The 19846-nt window shown below is 36.0% G+C and overlaps 1 long non-coding RNA gene across 1 annotated transcript; it reads left to right on the top strand.

Moving 5' to 3' along the window:
• Window positions 1–1591: 1591 nt before the first annotated feature.
• On the top strand, window positions 1592–19435 carry LOC143690259 (uncharacterized). The gene is made up of 3 exons (XR_013179085.1): window positions 1592–1759; window positions 18362–18502; window positions 19238–19435. It is a non-coding gene; the product is annotated as an uncharacterized LOC143690259 (long non-coding RNA).
• The last annotated feature ends 411 nt before the right edge of the window (window positions 19436–19846 follow it).

The raw sequence follows: 19846 nt of genomic DNA, 5'->3' as shown, positions 1-19846 counted from the left end.
AATTCTAGATGTCACAGAATCAGAGGTAGTAAAAGAGCTTTTTAAATGCTGGCTGAAAGCCTGGCTTAAGGGAAAATTTACTTTTTTGTCATTTATATTCATTGAAGGAAGTGGACTGCTTAATAGTCTCCCTAGATGATGAGATCCTTGAAATCAACTGTAGATTACTCATTTGTTCGTGTTTTTTGCTCAACACAAAACATACGAAAAGGGAAGTTATAATTTGTCAATGTTGAGTAATTTGAAAGAACACATATGCATAAAGGTATGCATTCTATTATGATTGCAAAAAGGGGAGCTTCCTTTGCATAATTCTTTACATAATTTCAAGTGCATTTCAATGCAGTGTAAATGCTTTCTGATAACCTTTTAATTTAATTTTGCTTCTTTATTGAAATTTATTTTGATCTGGATTTGTAAAAATAAAAAAGTTGCATTCTACAAGTAGAAGTCTAGAATATTCATACTCGAAGTCACAAACATCATAGTTGACACTCAGCAACACTATGCTTCCTCCATGCCACTAAGAGAAATTGGGCCCTACAAACTTTGAAGTGAAATGAGCATTTGAATATTTTCTGACTGTGCTGTTTAGGAAGCACCTTGCACACAAAATTCAAGAGACTCATGTTTGGAAACTCTAGAAATACTGGTAAAGTAGCACTTCCTGCTGTAACATTCTGTTTCACAAATTCCCATAATAAAATAGAATGTCAAGAGTGTAAAAAAGCAAGTCTAACTTTAAGAAAGAAAAATTTTAAAAGCCTAATTTAGAATGTACATGAAAAACAAGAAAGGCCTCCTGAGGTGATGGTTCCACTCTTGCATAATAACAATATTGTGTGTTTGAGAAAAATCTTTTCAACTTATCAGTCAGTGGATTGTTTTGAACTGTAAATAAAACCTGAGAAGAAAACCTCAAGCCAAATCCGACTTTCCCAGAATAGTCAGATACCATTCATTGTCTGAAAAATAATACCCATGTAAAATGTCTACAAAGCTGAAGTTGAAGTAACTTGTGTTCTTGTTACCTTTTTGAGTATGGCCCCAAACAAATGTAATACGTTATCAAAAATAGTCTATCTGTGAGCCCATAAAGCACCTGGGGAAAGAAGAACTTGAAATAAATGTTTCTCCTCCCAAGATTTCTGTATTGGAAATAAGCATTCCATTTTGGGGGGAACTTACATAACATCAAACTGAATATTGACACTCTGAATTCATGCAACCGAGTTTTTTGTAATTTTACTTTATGTATTTATTTAGTTAGTTATTTGCATGGGCAGGCATGGGAAATTGAACTCGGGTCTCTGGCAAGGCAGGCAAGGATTCTGCCACTGAGCCACCATCGCACCACCCTACAGTCAAGTTTTAACTGCATTATTTTGTTCCTCAGGTGAGGTAACAGCTATTTGTTAATTATTAATTATGTGCCAGTATCCCTATGTATGTTGTTAACATTTCTTCCACTGAACCTTGATTGAGAGGTCTTATTATTGACATTTCACAAGTGTAGAAAATGAGGCCAGATGGGTTATAGTCACATGGTTAGTGAGGTAAGGCCAGAATTCATAGATGGATTTGTCTTACTGAAGAAGAATTTTTAAAAACGCTTGGCACTAGCTTAAAGTATTTTAAATCCTGAATGATGGCTTATCACGCTAGCCACAGTTTCTGTTCCAAATTATGGACTCTTCTACAGAACCTCAGCACTCTCCTTCACTTGAGTCGGAGCAGAATATTTTCTACTCAGATCAAGGTAAAACACTTCTCTGGACTTCTCTCTCTGCCATGTCATGCTATCTGGCATCTTCAATCCTCAATTTTCTTATGGTCCACTCACCTGTAAGTGCTCCCCTGTGAGTCAGCAGTGACTTCTTTGCTTCCTAGACCAACACCCTTTATCCTGATTTGGTTTGTATTCTCCCAGAAGCAGACCCTGAGACAGATTTGAGTTTACGTGCAAGACACAAATTTGGAAAGTGATCACAGGAAACACTGTTGGGAAAAGAGAAGATAATCAATAAAGCTTTTGTTATTAGGCAAGTTTTCACTGAGAATAACTTGAAATTAAGTAAGCTGGGGATCTGGAGAAGCCAGTGGAAGATTATCTCAGAGTTATCCTATACAAGGTACAAGGGAGCACAGGTATTTATACACTATTGATTGAGGGCTGATGGGGTTGGGGGCCGGGGAAATTCTCTGACACTTCAGACTTGTGGTATGACCAAATAAAGCAATTTCTGGTGGCTGGAAAAAGTTCCCAGGAAACTTAATGCAGAGAGTGGAAGCTGGGAGTAGGAGGTCCTGCACTGAAGTGGTTAGTTGGGGGTGGGAGGTGGGGGTTGGGGTTACAAGTGAGGCTCTGACAGTACATGTCATACTCTTTTTAAAAATGTTTACAGTGCTTGCAGCAGATACCTATGCTCATTTTCTAAAAAAATCTTTCTCTCCCTTTCTATTATTCTACTTACCCCTCTGGTTTTGTATCTGTGTTCTTTTCCTATTGTCACCAGTTAAATACAAATATTTCCCTAAAATATATCCATGATTCTTCTCATTTCAAGTCTTACCCTTAGCAATCTCATGGTGCCTGTTATTTCAGTGCAGAGGACTCAATTCTCACCATTTTTCCTTGTCTCTGACAATTGTTCATTTTTAAACTACCATCTAAGGAACTCCCTCTTCATTTCTTCAGGATTCCAAAATTGGCCCCACAATTTTCTTTAGAAAACTACTGATAGGTTCTTTCAAGCTGAATCCTTCATTTCTTCAGCATTCCAAAATTGGCCTCACAATTTTCTTTAGAAAACTACTCATCTGTTCTTTCAAGTTGAATTCAAGGTTCCTAATCAACCTTAACACATCTACTTACTTTGTCCTAACATTAAATCAGTCGTCCTGTCCTGTCAATTCTCTCTCTATAACATCTCTTTTCTATTTCCTCCTCTTCAATTTCCAGCTAGCTGCTGCTTTCATTCAGATCCAGGGATTTCATTGTCCCTGCTTGGGCTCTTTCAATAGCCTCCAGACTCTTCTTTCTCTAAATTACCCATGTCAGCTATTGCTAAATTGATTTTCTTAAAGCACAGGTTAGATCATGTCATTTTGCACTCAGAAGGCCGATAGGCTCCCTATTGCTTATGGAATATAGCTATGATCGAAAGAACATGGGCTCTGGGCCAAACAAAGCCAACCTAAATTTCTGCCCAGCCACTTACCAGCTATATGTCATTGATCAAACTATTCCACTTTGTGGGTTTCAATTTCCTTCTCTATCAACCAAGAAAAATGATACTTTGTTAATAATGGTGTTTATTAAATAAGGCTATAGGCAACACACCTGTAAAAATCCACACTGTGCAGACATATTGCAGTCGCTCGGTAAACATTAGTTTGCCCGTTTTTTTCCAGGGTGCATTAGCCTGCCATTCAAAATCCTTCACAATTTACAGACTGAATATAAAAATTATTGCAGGAATGAAAAACATCAGAGTCAAAAAATACATAGGTGAGTGTTTATTTTCCTAATCATGGGAAAGATCTCACAAAACATAAAAACAATGAAGAAACAACAGCAAGAAATTGATGGTGTGCAATACACAATTTTTTTAAGAAAGCTCTTTATCAAAAACACAGTTTATCTATAGCTTTAGTTTATCTTTGCTCCAATTGAGGGATATTGGATTGTTTCCAGGATTTGGCTATTAGAAATAAACTCACTACAAGCATCATAAACATTTGTATCCAGGTTTTTGAGTGAATATAGGCTTTCTTGTTACCTGAGTAAATAATGACGACTGAAATTACTGAATCATATAGTAGTTGACTTTGTAAGAAACTACCAAACTGTTTTCAAAAATGGGTGTACAAGTTTGCATTCATTCTGGCAATATATGAGTTTTAGAAGTTTCCATATTTTTTAGCTTTTAGTATTGTAATTTTTTCTAACCTTAGCAATTTTAACAGTTGTGTGATGGTGTCTCATTGCAGTTTTTTAACTTTTTATTTTGAAATACTTTGAAACTTAAAGGTCAGTTACAAATATACTACAAATCAGAGAGAGATGCCAACATATCCCAATTCCCCAAGATAGCCAAGTCAACCAATTTTAATATTTTGCCACATTTTTGTATCATTCTATATATCCTTCAGTCTATCCATTCATCTCTGCATCCATTTATCTGTTTTTTCTATCTGTCTTTCTACTTATTTATCAATCCATTTTCTGAACTCTTGAATGAAGGTTTTATACATCATGCTTCTCGAACTCTTCCTACGGCCATGTGCATTCACTACAAACAAAGATATTCTTTTATGTGACCAGCTTTTTCAAGTGCAGTTTTCAAGTTCAAGAAATTTAACACTGATAGAAAGCATGCAGTCTACCTTCAAATTTTACCATATGTCCCAATACAGTCCTTTTGACTCATTTCTTCTCCTTTGCTAGATCCCATCCAGGGTCACATATTACATTTTTGTCATCGTCTCTTTAGTTGCTGATGTCTGTTTTTGGGAATAAATATACAAAATAAACTTTCCTATATATTAGCCACTCCCAGGCATATCTTTCAGTGGGATTACTCATATTTACAATGCTGCAGTACCCTCTCTACCTTCCATTACTTAAGCTTGCCCAACTCCCCAAACAGAAACTAACACCCATTAAGCACTAATTCTCATTCCTCCTGCCCCCTACTCCAGGCAACCTGTACCCTAATTTTTGTCTCTTTTGACTTTGCATATACTCCAGTATTTTTTTTGTAGTTACCATGGGCCTTAAATTTAACACCCTAAGTTGAAGTCACTCTTGTTTGCTTAAAAACAAACAAAACTTCAATTGTATAGAAAAACTATGTTCCTAAACTTCTCTGTCCTGTGACCTTTATGTAATTTTTTATACAAATTCATGTTTATATATTATGAGTCTCAAACCACTGATTGATCATTAAATTTTATGGACTCACCTTTTATATCCTATAGAAAGTAAAAAATGAAGTTACAATCTAAAAATACAATAGCACTGGCATTTATATTTATCCATGTCATTACCCTACCAGAGATCTTTATTTTTTCATATGTCTTAGCTCTGTTGTCTATTGTCCTTTCCTTTCAAGCTGAGAAACTCTCTTTAGCAACTCTCGTATAGCTGGTCTAGTGGTGATAGATTCCCTCAGCTTTGGTTTAGGAGGGAATGTAGACAATTTTGCCAGATGTAGAATTTTTAATTGTGAATTTTTTCTTGCTTTCAGCACTGTAAATATGTTATCCCAATCATCTACCTCCATAGTTTCTGATGAGAAATCACTACCTAATTTTATTGAAGCACTTTTGTATATAGCATATTATTTCTCTCTTGCAGCTATCAGAATTCTCTGTCTCTGGCATTTGACAGTTTGCTTACAATACGTCATGGTATGGGTCTATTTGGATTTATCTTGTTTGGAGTTTGTTTAGTATATTGGATATATATTTCATGTCTTTCATTAAATTTAGGAGGTTTTCAGTTTGTATGTTCTCTCTTCCTTTTTTTTTATCTTCATAAGCTGAAGAAAAGGTATCAAGGTATACTTGATGGTATCCTACAAGTTCCTTAGATCCTGTCCAGATTTTTTCATTCTTCTGCTCCTCAAGCTGGATAATTTCAAGTCTCTCATCTTCAAGTTCACTGATTCTTTCTTCCACCACCTCCAATCTGTTGTTGAACACTCTTAGCAGATTTTTAATATATGTTACTGTGGGTTTCAACTCTGGTTCCTTTTCCTAACTTCAGTCTCTCTGTTGATACTCTGGTTCTTGAAACATATTTAGGGCCATTTTTTTAAATCTTCAGCTGGTATGCTCCAGGTCTAGTCCTCTTCATTCATGATTTCTACTCTTATAATATTCTCCTTTCCTGGGGGCTATAAACTCTTGTTTCTTTATATGTTTTGCAAATTTCTTTTAAAACCTGGACATTTTTATATTATAAAAGGCTGGAATCTAGATTCTGAGGTGATTTTTCCTTGAGCTTGTATCCAGCTAGTGTTATGACACAGATTTCCTTGAATGCTAGGAGCTAACAGGACAAAAGAAAAAAAAGGAAGAAAAAAAAGGAAGAAAAAAAAAGAAAACATCCTTCTAGTTTTTGCAGATTGACTGTGGAAGTGCTATCTCTCAGAACTTATCCACAGAATGAGTTTAGGGAATAGCTTGTGGCCAAATTGCAATGGCTGTCCTCATCTTTCCACTCATGCAGCTCCTTTTGGGTGTGTGGGTGTGGCCTTAGGAATTCCCTCATTTGCATGGACACAAATGCTTTCTCTTCCCTAGGAAGCAATTTCCTTAGTGTCTTGGCTACTGCAATGTATATCCTACAGCCAGAAATTACTTGGCTCAGGAAGTTATTTGGCTGCACTCCTGCAGGACTCTGTAGGAGAGCTCTGTGAGTGGCCTTCTACACACATAGTGCAACTTCTGGAGCAGCAAGTGTGCCATGAGTGTCCTGGTTCAGTCCTACAGACCATCATCAGACAGACTGAACCAGACAAACATGCTCCCCGTATGCCCAAAGGGTCACTCTGTTCTTTCTGCAGCTGGCACCGGGGATCAGTACTGGGAGCACTGACTGCCTCTGAGCCAAACCTGTGAGGGGTGCTAGAGGGACCAGCCAGACATCATGACATCCTATACTGTTAAGCTTTTTTACTTGATTTGGTGCTTGCCCTGATACTAGAGTCCTTTAACTATTTTTTGGAGCTTTGAGAAAGATGTTTTGACCAGTTATTGCTGGTTGTTCAAAGCTTCTGTGGGGGAACAGAGCCCTGGAGTATGTCATTCTACCATGTTGATCAGTACAGAGCAATTTTAACTTGTGTTTCTTTAGTAATTAATAATGTGGAGGAACTTTTCATGTGCTTATCTGCCTTTTGTATCTTATTTAGTAAATTATTCAAATGTTTTGTTCTTTTTATTATTGGGTTGTTTTGTTAGTAATGTGTTGTGATATTTCTTTATATATTTTGCATGCAAATGCTTTACCAAATATTTGATTTGAAAGATATCCTCCCAGACTATTGCTTGTACTTTTTTCTCTTAATTGTGTCTTCCAAATAGTAGAAATTCCTAATTTTGATGACATCTATCTCATCATCTTTTCTTTTGTATTTTTGGATTTGTATTGAAGAAATCTTTGCCTAAGCCAAGAATACAAATATTTCTTCCTGTTTTCTTCTGGAAGTTGTTTAGTTTTCCATTTAAGACTATGATATATTTTGATTTCATTTTGTGTAAAGTATGAGACATGGGTCAAAATTAATTTTTTCCACATGGGCATCAATTTAACATTTGTGGAATTTAGAAATATAAAAGACATATCTCAACATTTAAAAAGGACATTTATAAAACCATCCATAGCCAATATCTTTCTTGGTGGTGAAAGACTGAATGCTTTCCTCTTAAGGTCAGCAATAAAGTAAAAATTCTTACTCTCACCACTTCTATTCAATATCACACTAAAAATCCAAGTCTGTGCAATAAGGCAAGAAAAAGAAAATAAAGACGTATAGAAAAAAATGGAAGAGATAAAACTGCCTTTATATATAGATGGCCTAATTATCTGCCTGGAAAAATCCCCCCAAAATCTATGATAATCAATGGAGCTAATAAATGATAATTGGGACTTTTCTTAGGGGCTGACTAAAACATGCTCTTTTGATTAATGGATTCTGGGTCTGAGCATCCACTGAAGTCCAGGGTAAGGGATTGTGGCTTTTGATTGGGAAGGCTGAATTCTGATTCTGATCATCCGTTGTTTATTTCTTTCAGTTTTAAAATTTAAGTCTACATTCATTAAGCTCCCATGTATCTTGAACCTAGGACCACTGTGTTCTATCAACCAATTGTATGATCTCTGGATGTCAAGTTTTTTTAATTGGCCACTTGTCAATCATAAAATTTGTATCCACCATATTAATGCCAGTTAAAAGCTGTCACCTGAGCACTTTTATTTTAAGATTCTATTCTCTGTATTGCTGTTAGGATGGCCAGTCCTATCGTCTAGAAACCCTACTCAATGACGATGGTAACCCTATAACAAATATGTTCCTTATTGTCTATCCTATCAATCATCGCACAAAACATAAGTGGCTTCTCTGTATTCTTTCCTCTTAGAATGCTCACTTTTCAGAGCTTTTACTTTCTTTCTTCCATTATGTGCTTTGGCAATTCTGTGAAGTAAGCTTAATTGAATGGGCTCATTGATTTCCATATTTCTAAGAGCCATATCATGTATTGCAACTGAGGGCATTCCCTTTCAATAGTATTTCATCCTCATTGACACCATTAAAAGTTTTAACAATTGCATCACTATATAGTGCTAGGCAATATCAGTACCCCATCTACCATTAGTGATGGGATTCTCATTTCCAGCTAGGAATTCACCTTCAAAACCCCATATTACAACCTGATTTTTAAGAGCATTGCTTATACAAGCTATCTTAGGTCAGATCTCCCAGGAATTAGACTGTAAGATGAAGATTTGCATGCAGGATATTTTTTGAGGGATTCTCTTGGGAATATATTGTAAGTGAATGAAGAAAGAAGGGTTGCTCAAAGGATGGAGCTAAACAATGATGCAGATACATTAAAGACCTTAGTTGATCCTGTGAGGAGCTCTGAAATAGAAATAACCTTTTAGAGTTGTCTCAAATAGAGGCTAGGGTGCCGAGCTTCTGTACTCCCATCATCAATGAGTCATTGGATATGAATTGTCCCTAGGGAAAGGGCATATGCTTAGGCAAGGCAACTCCTTTAACTGAGGGCAAATCCTGGAGAGGGACTCAGCTTTGAGATATCTGCAGTCAACACACTTGGCATTTAGGGATATCGGTGCTTCTGAAATGAAGAGGGGCCTGGACTCAACACAATATCCAATTACTATATAATTTAAATTTAAAATAATGGGAGCAGTCATCTCAGAATCTCTAAAGTATTCAGTTCAATAGATTACAACTGTATCTTTTAATTTATGGCTAATACTGGTATAAATGTGACAATTCATTATTTACTTAGTAATTACTGCTTCAGCTGCTACAAATGTTTTGCTTTTTATTATTATTATTATTTTTTATTAATTAAAGAAAAAAGAAATTAACAAAACATTTAGAAATCATTCCATTCTACATATGCAATCAGTAATTCTTAACATCATCACATAGATGCATGATCATCATTTCTTAGTACATTTGCATCAATTTAGGAAAAGAACTAGAAAAACAACAGAAAAAGATATAGAATGTTAATATAGAGAAAAAACAAAAATAAAAAGAAAAGGAAAAAGAAAAAACAAAAGACACAAACAAACAAACAAACAAAAAAAACACTATAGCTCAGATGCAGCTTCATTCAGTGTTTTAACATAATTACATTACAATTGGGTATTATTGTGCTGTCCATTTTTGAGGTTTTGTATCTAGTCCTGTTGCACAGTCTGTATCCCTTCAGCTCCAATTACCCATTGTCTTACCCTGTTTCTAACTCCTGCTGGACTCTGTTACCAATGACATATTCCAAGTTTATTCTCAAATGTCGGTTCACATCAGTGGGACCATACAGTATTTGTCCTTTAGTTTTTGGCTAGACTCACCCAGCATAATGTTCCCTAGGTCCATCCATGTTATTACATGCTTCATAAGTTTATTCTGTCTTAAAGCTGCATAATATTCCATCGTATGTATATACCACAGTTTGTTTAGCACTCGTCTGTTGATGGACATTTTGGCAGTTTCCATCTCTTTGCAATTGTAAATAATGCTGCTCTAAACATTGGTGTGCAAATGTCCGTTTGTGACTTTGCCCTTAAGTCCTTTGAGTAGATACCTAGCAATGGTATTGTTGGGTTGTATGGCAATTCTATATTCAGTTTTTTGAAGAACCGCCAAACTGCCTTCCACAGTGGTTGCACCATTTGACATTCCCACCAACAGTGGATAAGTGTGCCTCTTTCTCCGCATCCTCTCCAGCACTTGTCATTTTCTGTTTTGTTGATAATGGCCATTCTGGTGGGTGTGAGATGATATCTCATTGTGGTTTTGATTTGCATTTCTCTAATGGCCAGGGACATTGAGCATCTCTTCATGTGCCTTTTGGCCATTTATATTTCCTCTTCTGAGAGGTGTCTGTTCAAGTCTTTTTCCCATTTTGGAATTGGGTTGACTGTCTTTTTGTTGTTGAGTTGGACAATCTCTTTATAAATTCTGGATACTATACCTTTATCTGATATGTCATTTCCAAATATTGTCTCCCATTGTGTAGGCTGTCTTTCTACTTTCTTGATGAAGTTCTTTGATGCACAGAAGTGTTTAATTTTGAGGAGCTCCCATTTATTTATTTCTTTCTTCAGTGCTCTTGCTTTAGGTTTAAGGTCCATAAAACTGCCTCCAATTGTAAGTTTCATAAGATATCTCCCTACATTTTCCTCTAACTGTTTTCTGGTCTTAGACCTAATGTTTAGATCTTTGATCCATTTTGAGTTAACTTTTGTATACGATGTGAGATACGGGTCCTCTGTCATTCTTTTGCATACGGATATCCAGTTTTCTAGGCACCATTTATTGAAGAGACTGTTCTGTCCCAGGTGAGTTGACTTGACCGCCTTATCAAAGATCAAATGTTCATAGATGAGAGGGTCTATATCTGAGCACTCTATTCGATTCCATTGGCCGATATATCTATCTTTATGCCAATACCATGCTGTTTTGAACACTGTGGCTTCATAATATGCCTTTAAGTCCGGCAGCGTGAGACCTCCAGCTTCGTTTTTTTTCCTCAAGATAATTTTAGCAATTCGGGGCACACTGCCCTTCCAGATAAATTTGCTTATTGGTTTTTCTAATTCTGAAAAATAAGTTGTTGGGATTTTGATTGGTATTGCATTGAATCTGTAAATCAATTTAGGTAGGATTGACATCTTAACTATATTTAGTCTTCCAATCCATGAACATGGTATGCCCTTCCATCTATTTAAGTCTTCTGTGATTTCTTTTAACAGTTTTTTGCAGTTTTCTTTGTATAGGTTTTTGTCTCTTTAGTTAAATTTATTCCTAGGTATTTTATTCTTTTAGTTGCAATTGTAAATGGAATTCATTTCTTGATTTCCCCCTCCGCTTGTTCATTGCTAGTGTATAGAAATGCTACAGATTTTTGAATGTTGATCTTGTAACCTGCTACTTTGCTGTACTCATTTATTAGCTCTAGTAGTTTTGTTGTGGATTTTTCCGGGTTTTTGACGTATAATATCATATCGTCTGCAAACAGTGATAGTTTTACTTCTTCCTTTCCAATTTTGATGCCTTGTATTTCTTTTTCTTGTCTAGTTGCTCTGGCTAGAACCTCCAACACAATGTTGAATAATAGTGGTGATAGTGGACATCCTTGTCTTGTTCCTGATCTTAGGGGGAAAGTTTTCAATTTTTCCCCATTGAGGATGATATTAGCTGTGGGTTTTTCATATATTCCCTCTATCATTTTAAGGAAGTTGTCTTGTATTCCTATCCTTTGAAGTGTTTTCAACAGGAAAGGATGTTGAATCTTGTCAAATGCCTTCTCTGCATCAACTGAGATGATCATGTGATTTTTCTGCTTTGATTTGTTGATGTGGTGTATTACATTAATTGATTTTCTTATGTTGAACCATCCTTGCATACCTGGGATGAATCCTACTTGGTCATGATGTATAATTCTTTTAATGTGTTGTTGGATTCGATTTGCTAGAATTTTGTTGAGGATTTTTGCATCTATATTCATTAGAGAGATTGGTCTGTAGTTTTCTTTTTTTGTAATATCTTTGCCTGGTTTTGGTATGAGGGTGATGTTGGCTTCATAGAATGAATTAGGTAGCTTTCCCTCCACTTCAATTTTTTTGAAGAGTTTGAGGAGAGTTGGTACTAATTCTTTCTGGAATGTTTGGTAGAATTCACATGTGAAGCCATCTGCTCCTGGACTTTTCCTTTTAGGAAGCTTTTGAATGACTGATTCAATTTCTTTATTTGTGAATGGTTTGTTGAGGTCATCTATTTCTTCTTGAGTCAAAGTTGGTTGTTCATGCCTTTCCAGAAACCCATCCATTTCATCTAAATTGTTGGATTTATTAGTGTAAAGTTGTTCATAGTATCCTGTTATTACCTCCTTTATTTCTGTGAGGTCAGTAGTTATGTCTCCTCTTCCATTTCTGATCTTATTTATTTGCATCCTCTCTCTTCTTCTTTTTGTCAATCTTGCTAAGGGCCCATCAATCTTATTGATTTTCTCATAGAACCAACTTCTGGTCTTATTGATTTTCTCTATTGTCTTCATGTTTTCAATTTCATTTATTTCTGCTCTAATCTTTGTTATTTCTTTCCTTTTGCTTGCTTTGGGGTTAGTTGCTGTTCTTTCTCCAGTTCTTCCATGTGGCCAGTTAATTCCTGAATTTTTACCCTTTCTTCTTTTCTGATATAAGCATTTAGGGCAATAAATTTCCTTCTTAGCACTGCCTTTGCTGCGTCCCATAGGTTTTGATATGTTTGTTTTCATTTTCATTCGCCTCGAGATATTTACTAATTTCTCTTGCAATTTCTTCCTTGACCCACTCGTTGTTTAAGAGTGTGTTGTTGAGTCTCCATGTATTTGTGAATTTTCTGGCACTCCGCCTATTATTGATTTCCAACTTCATTTCTTTATGATCTGAGAAAGTGTTGTGTATGATTTCAATCTTTTTAAATTTGTTAAGACTTGCTTTGTGACCCAGCATGTGGTCTATCTTTGAGAATGATCCATGAGCACTTGAGAAAAAGGTGTATCCTGCTGTTGTGGGGTGTAATGTCCTATAAATGTCTGTTAAGTCTAGCTCATTTATAGTAATATTCAGATTCTCTATTTCTTTGTTGATCCTCTGTCTAGATGTTCTGTCCATTGATGAGAGTGGTGAATTGAAGTCTCCAACTATTATGGTATATGTGTCTATTTCCCTTTTCAGTGTTTGCAGTGTATTCCTCACGTATTTTGGGGCATTCTGGTTTGGTGCATAGATATTTATGATTATTATGTCTTCTTGTTTAATTCTTCCTTTTATTAGTAGATAGTGTCCATATTTGTCTCTTTTAACTGTTTTATATTTGAAGTCTAATTTGTTGGATATTAGTATGGCTACTCCTGCGCTTTTCTGGTTGTTATTTGCATGAAATATCTTTTCCCAACTTTCACTTTCAACCTATGTTTATCTTTGGGTCTAAGATGTGTTTCCTGTAGACAGCATATAGAAGGATCTTGTTTTTTCATCCATTCTGCCAGTCTATGCCTTTTGATTGGGGAATACAGTCCATTAACATTTAGTGTTATTACTGTTTGGATAGTATTTTCCTCTACCATTTTGCCTTTTGTATTATATATATCATATCTGATTTTCCTTCTTTCTACACTCTTCTCCATACCTCTCTCTTCTGTCTTTTTGTATCTGACTCTAGTGCTCCCTTTAGTATTTCTTGCAGAGCTGGTCTCTTGGTCACAAATTCTCTCAGTGACTTTTTGTCTGAAAATGTTTTAATTTCTCCCTCATTTTTGAAGGACAATTTTGCTGGATATAGAATTCTTGGTTGGCAGTTTTTCTCTTTTAGTAATTTAAATATATCATCCCACTGTCTTCTAGATTCCATGGTTTCTGCTGAGAAATCTACATATAGTCTTATTGGGTTTCCCTTGTATGTGATGGATTGTTTTTCTCTTGCTGCTTTCAAGATCCTCTCTTTCTCTTTGACCTCTGACATTCTAACTAGTAAGTGTCTTGGAGAACACCTATTTGGGTCTATTCTCTTTGGGGTGTGCTGCAATTCTTGGATCTGTAATTTTAGGTCTTTCATAACAGTCGGGAAATTTCCAGTGATAATTTCTTCCATTAGCTTTTCTCCTCCTTTTCCCTTCTCTTCTCCTTCTGGGACATCCACAACACGTATATTTGTGTGCTTCATATTGTCGTTCATTTCCTTGATCCCCTTTTCAAATTTTTCCATTCTTTTCCCTATAGTTTCTGTTTGTTTTTGGAATTCAGATGTTCCATCTTCCAATTCACTAATTCTAGCTTCTGTCTCTTTAAATCTACCATTGTAGGTATCCATTGTTTTTCCATCTTTTCTACTTTGTCCTTCACTCCCATAAGTTCTGTGATTTGTTTTTTCAGTTTTTCTATTTCTTCTTTTTGTTCAGCCCATGTCTTCTTCATGTCCTCCCTCAATTTATTGATTTGGTTTTTGAAGAGGTTTTCCATTTCTGTTCGTATATTCAGCATTAGGTGTCTCAGCTCCTGTATCTCATTTGAACTATTGGTTTGTTCCTTTGACTGGGCCATATCTTTAATTTTCCGAGCATGATCCATTATCTTCTGCTGGCGTCTGGGCATTTAATCAGATTTCCCTGGGTGTGGGACCCAGCAGGTTGAAACATTTTTCTGTGAAATCTCTGGGCTCTGTTTTTCTTATCGTGCCCAGTAGGTGGCGCTCATGGTGCTCGTCTGCTGCAAGTCCCACCAGTAAAAGATGCTGTTGCTCTTTTAACTTTAGAAAACTCTCGCTGTAGGGAAGGGTCGCCAGCCGAAGCAGCTTGGAGAAGTGCCAATCCGAATCTCCCAGCCGGCCCGGGAATCCACGCGTGGGGAGGGTCACTGGCCTCTGCGGCTTGGGGGAGCGCCTGTCCAAATTTCCCAGCTGTCCCAGGGCGCCAAGTATGGTGGGGGGGCACCAGCCGCTGCGGCTTGAGGGAATCGTCTGTCCAATTCTCCCAGCTGGCCCAGGAAGGAGGGAGGGAGGGACTCTGGCCGCCTGCCGCCCTGGCCCAGGAAAGCACGCGCCCCTCAGTGATCTCACCGCAGCGGGTTCTCCCAGCCAGTCAGCTGTTCCAGAATGGGGTACGTTGTCATCTTGGTCTGTGTCGTGGCCCCGGGAGCTGTTCTGTATCATTTCTACTTCCCTAGTAGCTGTTCTGGAGGAGGAACTAAGACCCACGCATCTTACTAAGCCACCATCTTCTCCCTCAAACCCCAAATGTTTTGTTTTAATTTGAGAATTATATTCACTGTAGGACTTCATTTTCACAAGAGTGAAAGTAAAGAAGATGAATGGTCTCTATTTTATTTTAAAAAGGTGTAAAACCATATCTAGAAATAAAAATGATTTGTTATTTACAAATTTTAGTTCAAAAATGTCCTAAACTCATTTTATTTATAAGGAATATAACTTTTACAACTCTTTTACTAACAATTGGTATAAATGCAAACTCTATAATTCAAACTCAATAATAGTTATTAATCATATCATATATCATGCACCATTTTATGTTTAATATTTGCAATAAACTAGTTTTCAGCAGGAGACTTTTAGTAATGTCTGGAGACATTTTGGTTGCTAAGATGGTTAGGGAGTGATTTTGACTGCTGGTGTCTGGAGGGTAGATGCCATTATGAAACCAAACATCCTATCCTATAATGCACAGAACAGACTCCTACAAAAGAATTATCTAGCAGGAAGGGTCAATAGTGCTGATGTTGAGAAACTCTGCAATAAACCTCTGAGTTGGAAATAAGTATTCCCATTTTATGTGTAAAAAGAGAGAAGGTCAGGAGAATGGTAGCACAATGGAAAATGCATGAGATTTAGCAACAGTCAGATTCAGGGTGATTCTTCTTCGATCCATGGTTAATTAGCTGGGTGACTATATACATATTATAGGACCATTTGACACTACAGCTAAATCAGGCAATAACCGTAGAGATATTTGTTTTTGGGGGGACAGAGTTGTTTTATATTTGTTACTTGAAAAATGCTTACTTTTGTTAAATTATGAAAATTTAACCATCATCAAAATGGTTCTTATAAACTACTGACGAGGCAGAACAGGGATTAGATGATGAAAAAAGTCCCATAGTCCAAAGGCTTTATTGGTCCAATTTCTCTGACACAATTGGATTCTTGTAACCTCATCTCTGTGTGCTTGCATGGCCAGTAGACCATGGAGAATCATTCAAACCATGCTTTTTCTACAGTAATCAACCCTGCCCTTAAAAAGACTACATGAATTAAAATATCAAGCTTCAATAATATGTTGATTGCTACCCACAATTTAAATTATTTCAGTGTGGCTTGTATCACAGCAGTTGAAGATTACATCAGAAACTTTCCCCTAGACTTTGGATCTGCTAGTTCCAATGCTAGCTAATCTCCAGTAGTAAGCCTACATAAAAATTATAAAACATTCTTTATGCTTACGCCACCTTAGAAATCGGGACTAAGGGAAGTTATTTTTTAGTACATAACCTATCATGTGATAGTCACTTTTCAATATATGATATGGTATGATGAGATATGGCATGACATGACATAACATAATATAATATATATTATATTGACTATAGAATATAATAATAAGTCATACATTGCATGCATTATATAATGTTTACATAGAATTATATGCAGTAAATTCAATACTCTCAAAGCTATTTTACAAAGAAATAAACTGATGCTCAGAATGGTTTATTAAATTGACTGAATTGTGAGTAACAGAGCAAGGATTTGAAGCAAGGTGTGTTCAATGTAAAATATGTTGCTTTTTATGGTGCATGATCCTCTGGTAAGGTCTATGTGCTGGGTAGTTTAGCTCCTCAATTTTCCTTGGAAATTACTCATTCTAGTCATTTACCACTGTGCTTAGATTACTGAAAGATATGACAGAGTCCAATACACAGTGTTTGTTATTGGCTTGAACTTTGGGAAAAGAGATCAAAGAGAAATATAAGTGCTTTAATCCTCCTGTAAAACTCTCCAGGACAATGATGACAATGTAAATCCCTGTTCCATCTAAGAAACTGAGTTAGGAAAGGATCCAAAATTATGTGCATGGTGACAGAGTCTTATGTTTCTAAACAAAATGAGGAATGTTTATGGTGTGAAATATCCAAAAACATTTCTAAGGCTATTCAGAGTGAATGACAGTTACTAGTTGAAAAGTAAGTCATTTAATCGCTGACTCTATTAGAAAAAAATTTCAAAAGTAACTTACCTGAAATATGAATGGTCAAACCGAGGGTAATCAGACAGACAGCCAATTTAGTTTTGTCCAGACACCACTCAAATGATAGCCAAATGAATATTATTTGAACCCCACAGAAACATTTTCTACACTTCAGAAAGTAGTTCATTTTTGCCCAGGAAAAAAACACTCTGATAATTTTAAAGCAAAATGCAGTTTTCTTTCCAATTACTCTTGCTCATCATTGTGGTTATAAACATTTATCAATAAAGTGCTAGCTTTCAAGAAAAAGATTCCTTGTTATTTGTAAATTGCCAATAAATAAATCTGTTGAGACTAAGATGAGAAAATGGAATATGAATATCCTCATTGCTCTGAGCTATTGTCAATATAAATATTGCATTTGAATTCATTTCCCCTTGGTACTATTTTAATTTTATTTACTTAACAACAGAATTGATATAATTTATAAGAAAGTTTACTTCCTATAATTCAATAAAGAAATTAAAATGTGGATGTACTTATGGATCTGCCAAAGTGAAATTTATTCATTCAATTTAATATCATTGAGCCAACAATGTTCCATTATGGCTAAAATGCTGGCTCAAATATCAGCTCCACTATTTATTAGCACAGGATCTTGGCCAAGATGGTCAAATCTTTCCGTCTTGGAAGACCTTATATTTATTATTTGTAAAATTGAGACAATATATTTACCTTATAGGATTGTTATGAAGATTAAATGAAAACAAATAAATGGAAAGAACTTAAAACAGTAAGACTATTATTTTACTATTATTTAGTAAAGTTTGGGGAAAGAGAAGGGATTTCAGAAGTTTTAAGTATCATATACCAGCCAAATGCTAGGTTGGGCAAGTGTGTGTGATAGAGAGGGAGGATATGATACTTGCCTTCAGGGAGCTTGTGATAATGGATCCAGAAATGAATAGTGTGTCAAGTACTTCTCACAGCAAGCTGTCAGTAGGGTATATGATTCCGGAATTGAGGAGAAATATCTCAGCCACACAGATTTAAGAACTGTCAGCATAATGTTGGTAGTTTAGCCATAGGAGTGGAGAGTTTGTATAATCCAAGGAAAAGTGGGTCTATTAAGAATTCTGAAAAACTAACATCTAGGGGATGAGCAGAGGAAAAGAACATGGAAAACACTGTTAGAAGGGAGCAGAAGGAGAAGTAGGGAGAAATTTTATCATGGGCAATGCTGTGGATTAAATTGTGTACCTCAGTTTGGACATGGTCTTTGTCTTAGGCTGCATTTTGGTGGTTGTGGACCTATTGTAAATAAGATCTCTTCATGTTGTTTCCTCAGTTAAAGTGTGGTGCAACTAAAGCAGATTGGGCTTTAATCCGGATTAGTGGAGACTTTTATGAGCAGAATGAAGATTACACACAGAGAGAGAAATCACAGGGAGAAGCCTAAGCTAGAAGTCAACAGAACCTAGAAGAGAAGGTAAAAGACTTTGCCACATGCACTGTCATGTGTCAGAAAACCCAAGGAACCCCAAAGCTTGCTGGCCGCCCATAAGATACTGACCCCAGAGGGAAACAAGCTTTCTAGCCTCTGAAACCGTGAGCCAGTGAATTCCTGTTCTTAAGTCAACCCATAGTACAGTATTTGTTTTAGGAGCCATGGAGGCTGAGATTTTTCATTGATTTGCTAGTCACATAATAGATATTTAAAATACATTTATTGAATGAATAAAATAGATGAAAATTTTGATATATCCTGATAAGGTATTGAGTGAGAAAATTCAAATTGAATCACACTTCACCCTACAACACTGAAGAATCTAATTCCTATCTACACTGAAGACTCATTTACAACACTCAGATAACCCCTTTTCCTCACTTCTAACCCAGTACTTACCAGTCTTTTAAAATTAAGAATTTGTCTGTATCTATCATTAGATTCTAAATACAACTAGAACAAACCCTATTTTGGGGTGAGTAGTATCTCCAACACCTAAATCAATATCTAGCAATATAACAGATGCTCAGAAAATATTTCTTGAATTACTGGGTGAATAAATGACCAAAACTTCATTTAATTACAGAGTTACAGTAAGTAACCTATGTTGTACCAAACACCCATGTAGTTCTCTCACTTTCTCATGAACCCCCTCTGTTATTTATTTATATTTATTCATTTATTGAATTATTGGCTTAATTTTTGTTTCTTTTGCAGAAGACGTTCACAAGGAAAATGAAAGATAAGTTTTTTTTTTCTGTTTAGTTGAACATAGACAATTGAAACACGTATCAAAGTCAATCAATTCAACCAAAGAAAATCACGGAGGAGCCAGACCTTTGTTCATGTTTTCAGCTTTGGGGATATAATTGTTAATTGTCATATGTAGTTGTCTTAATAAATGGCCTATCCTAGTCAAATTCTCTAGAGCACCTTACCTTCCTTATAACATGAGATCTGTCAAATGCCACTGGACATTTAACATAAATGAGCTACAACATTCATTGACTCCATGTAACTCAAACTTGATATATCAGCTTATCTTTCTCAATAGATTGTTAGTTTAGCTCTCCTCTTCCAGTTGCTGAGCTTACTGTAGCTTTTCCTACTTCCAAATTTTATCTCTTTCTGATGAAATGTTTGGATTCATTATTTTTCTGTTTGTGATTTTAGCTTCCTTTCTGCAAGTATTACTACATGTGATACTTATTAAGTGATAATCAACTTCTATTGATAACTTTAATCAGGAGTTTTTGGAGTAATTCCTTACTTTTCATTCCATGTGATGATAAGCATTATCCTCCAGGTTTATTACCAGTTTTTACC

This window comes from Tamandua tetradactyla, chromosome 7 (genome assembly GCF_023851605.1).
Source record: "Tamandua tetradactyla isolate mTamTet1 chromosome 7, mTamTet1.pri, whole genome shotgun sequence".
In the NCBI taxonomy this organism is placed as follows: domain Eukaryota; kingdom Metazoa; phylum Chordata; class Mammalia; order Pilosa; family Myrmecophagidae; genus Tamandua; species Tamandua tetradactyla.
The sequence above is the reverse complement of the archived record's forward strand: the minus strand, read 5'-3'. Positions and strand labels throughout refer to the sequence as shown.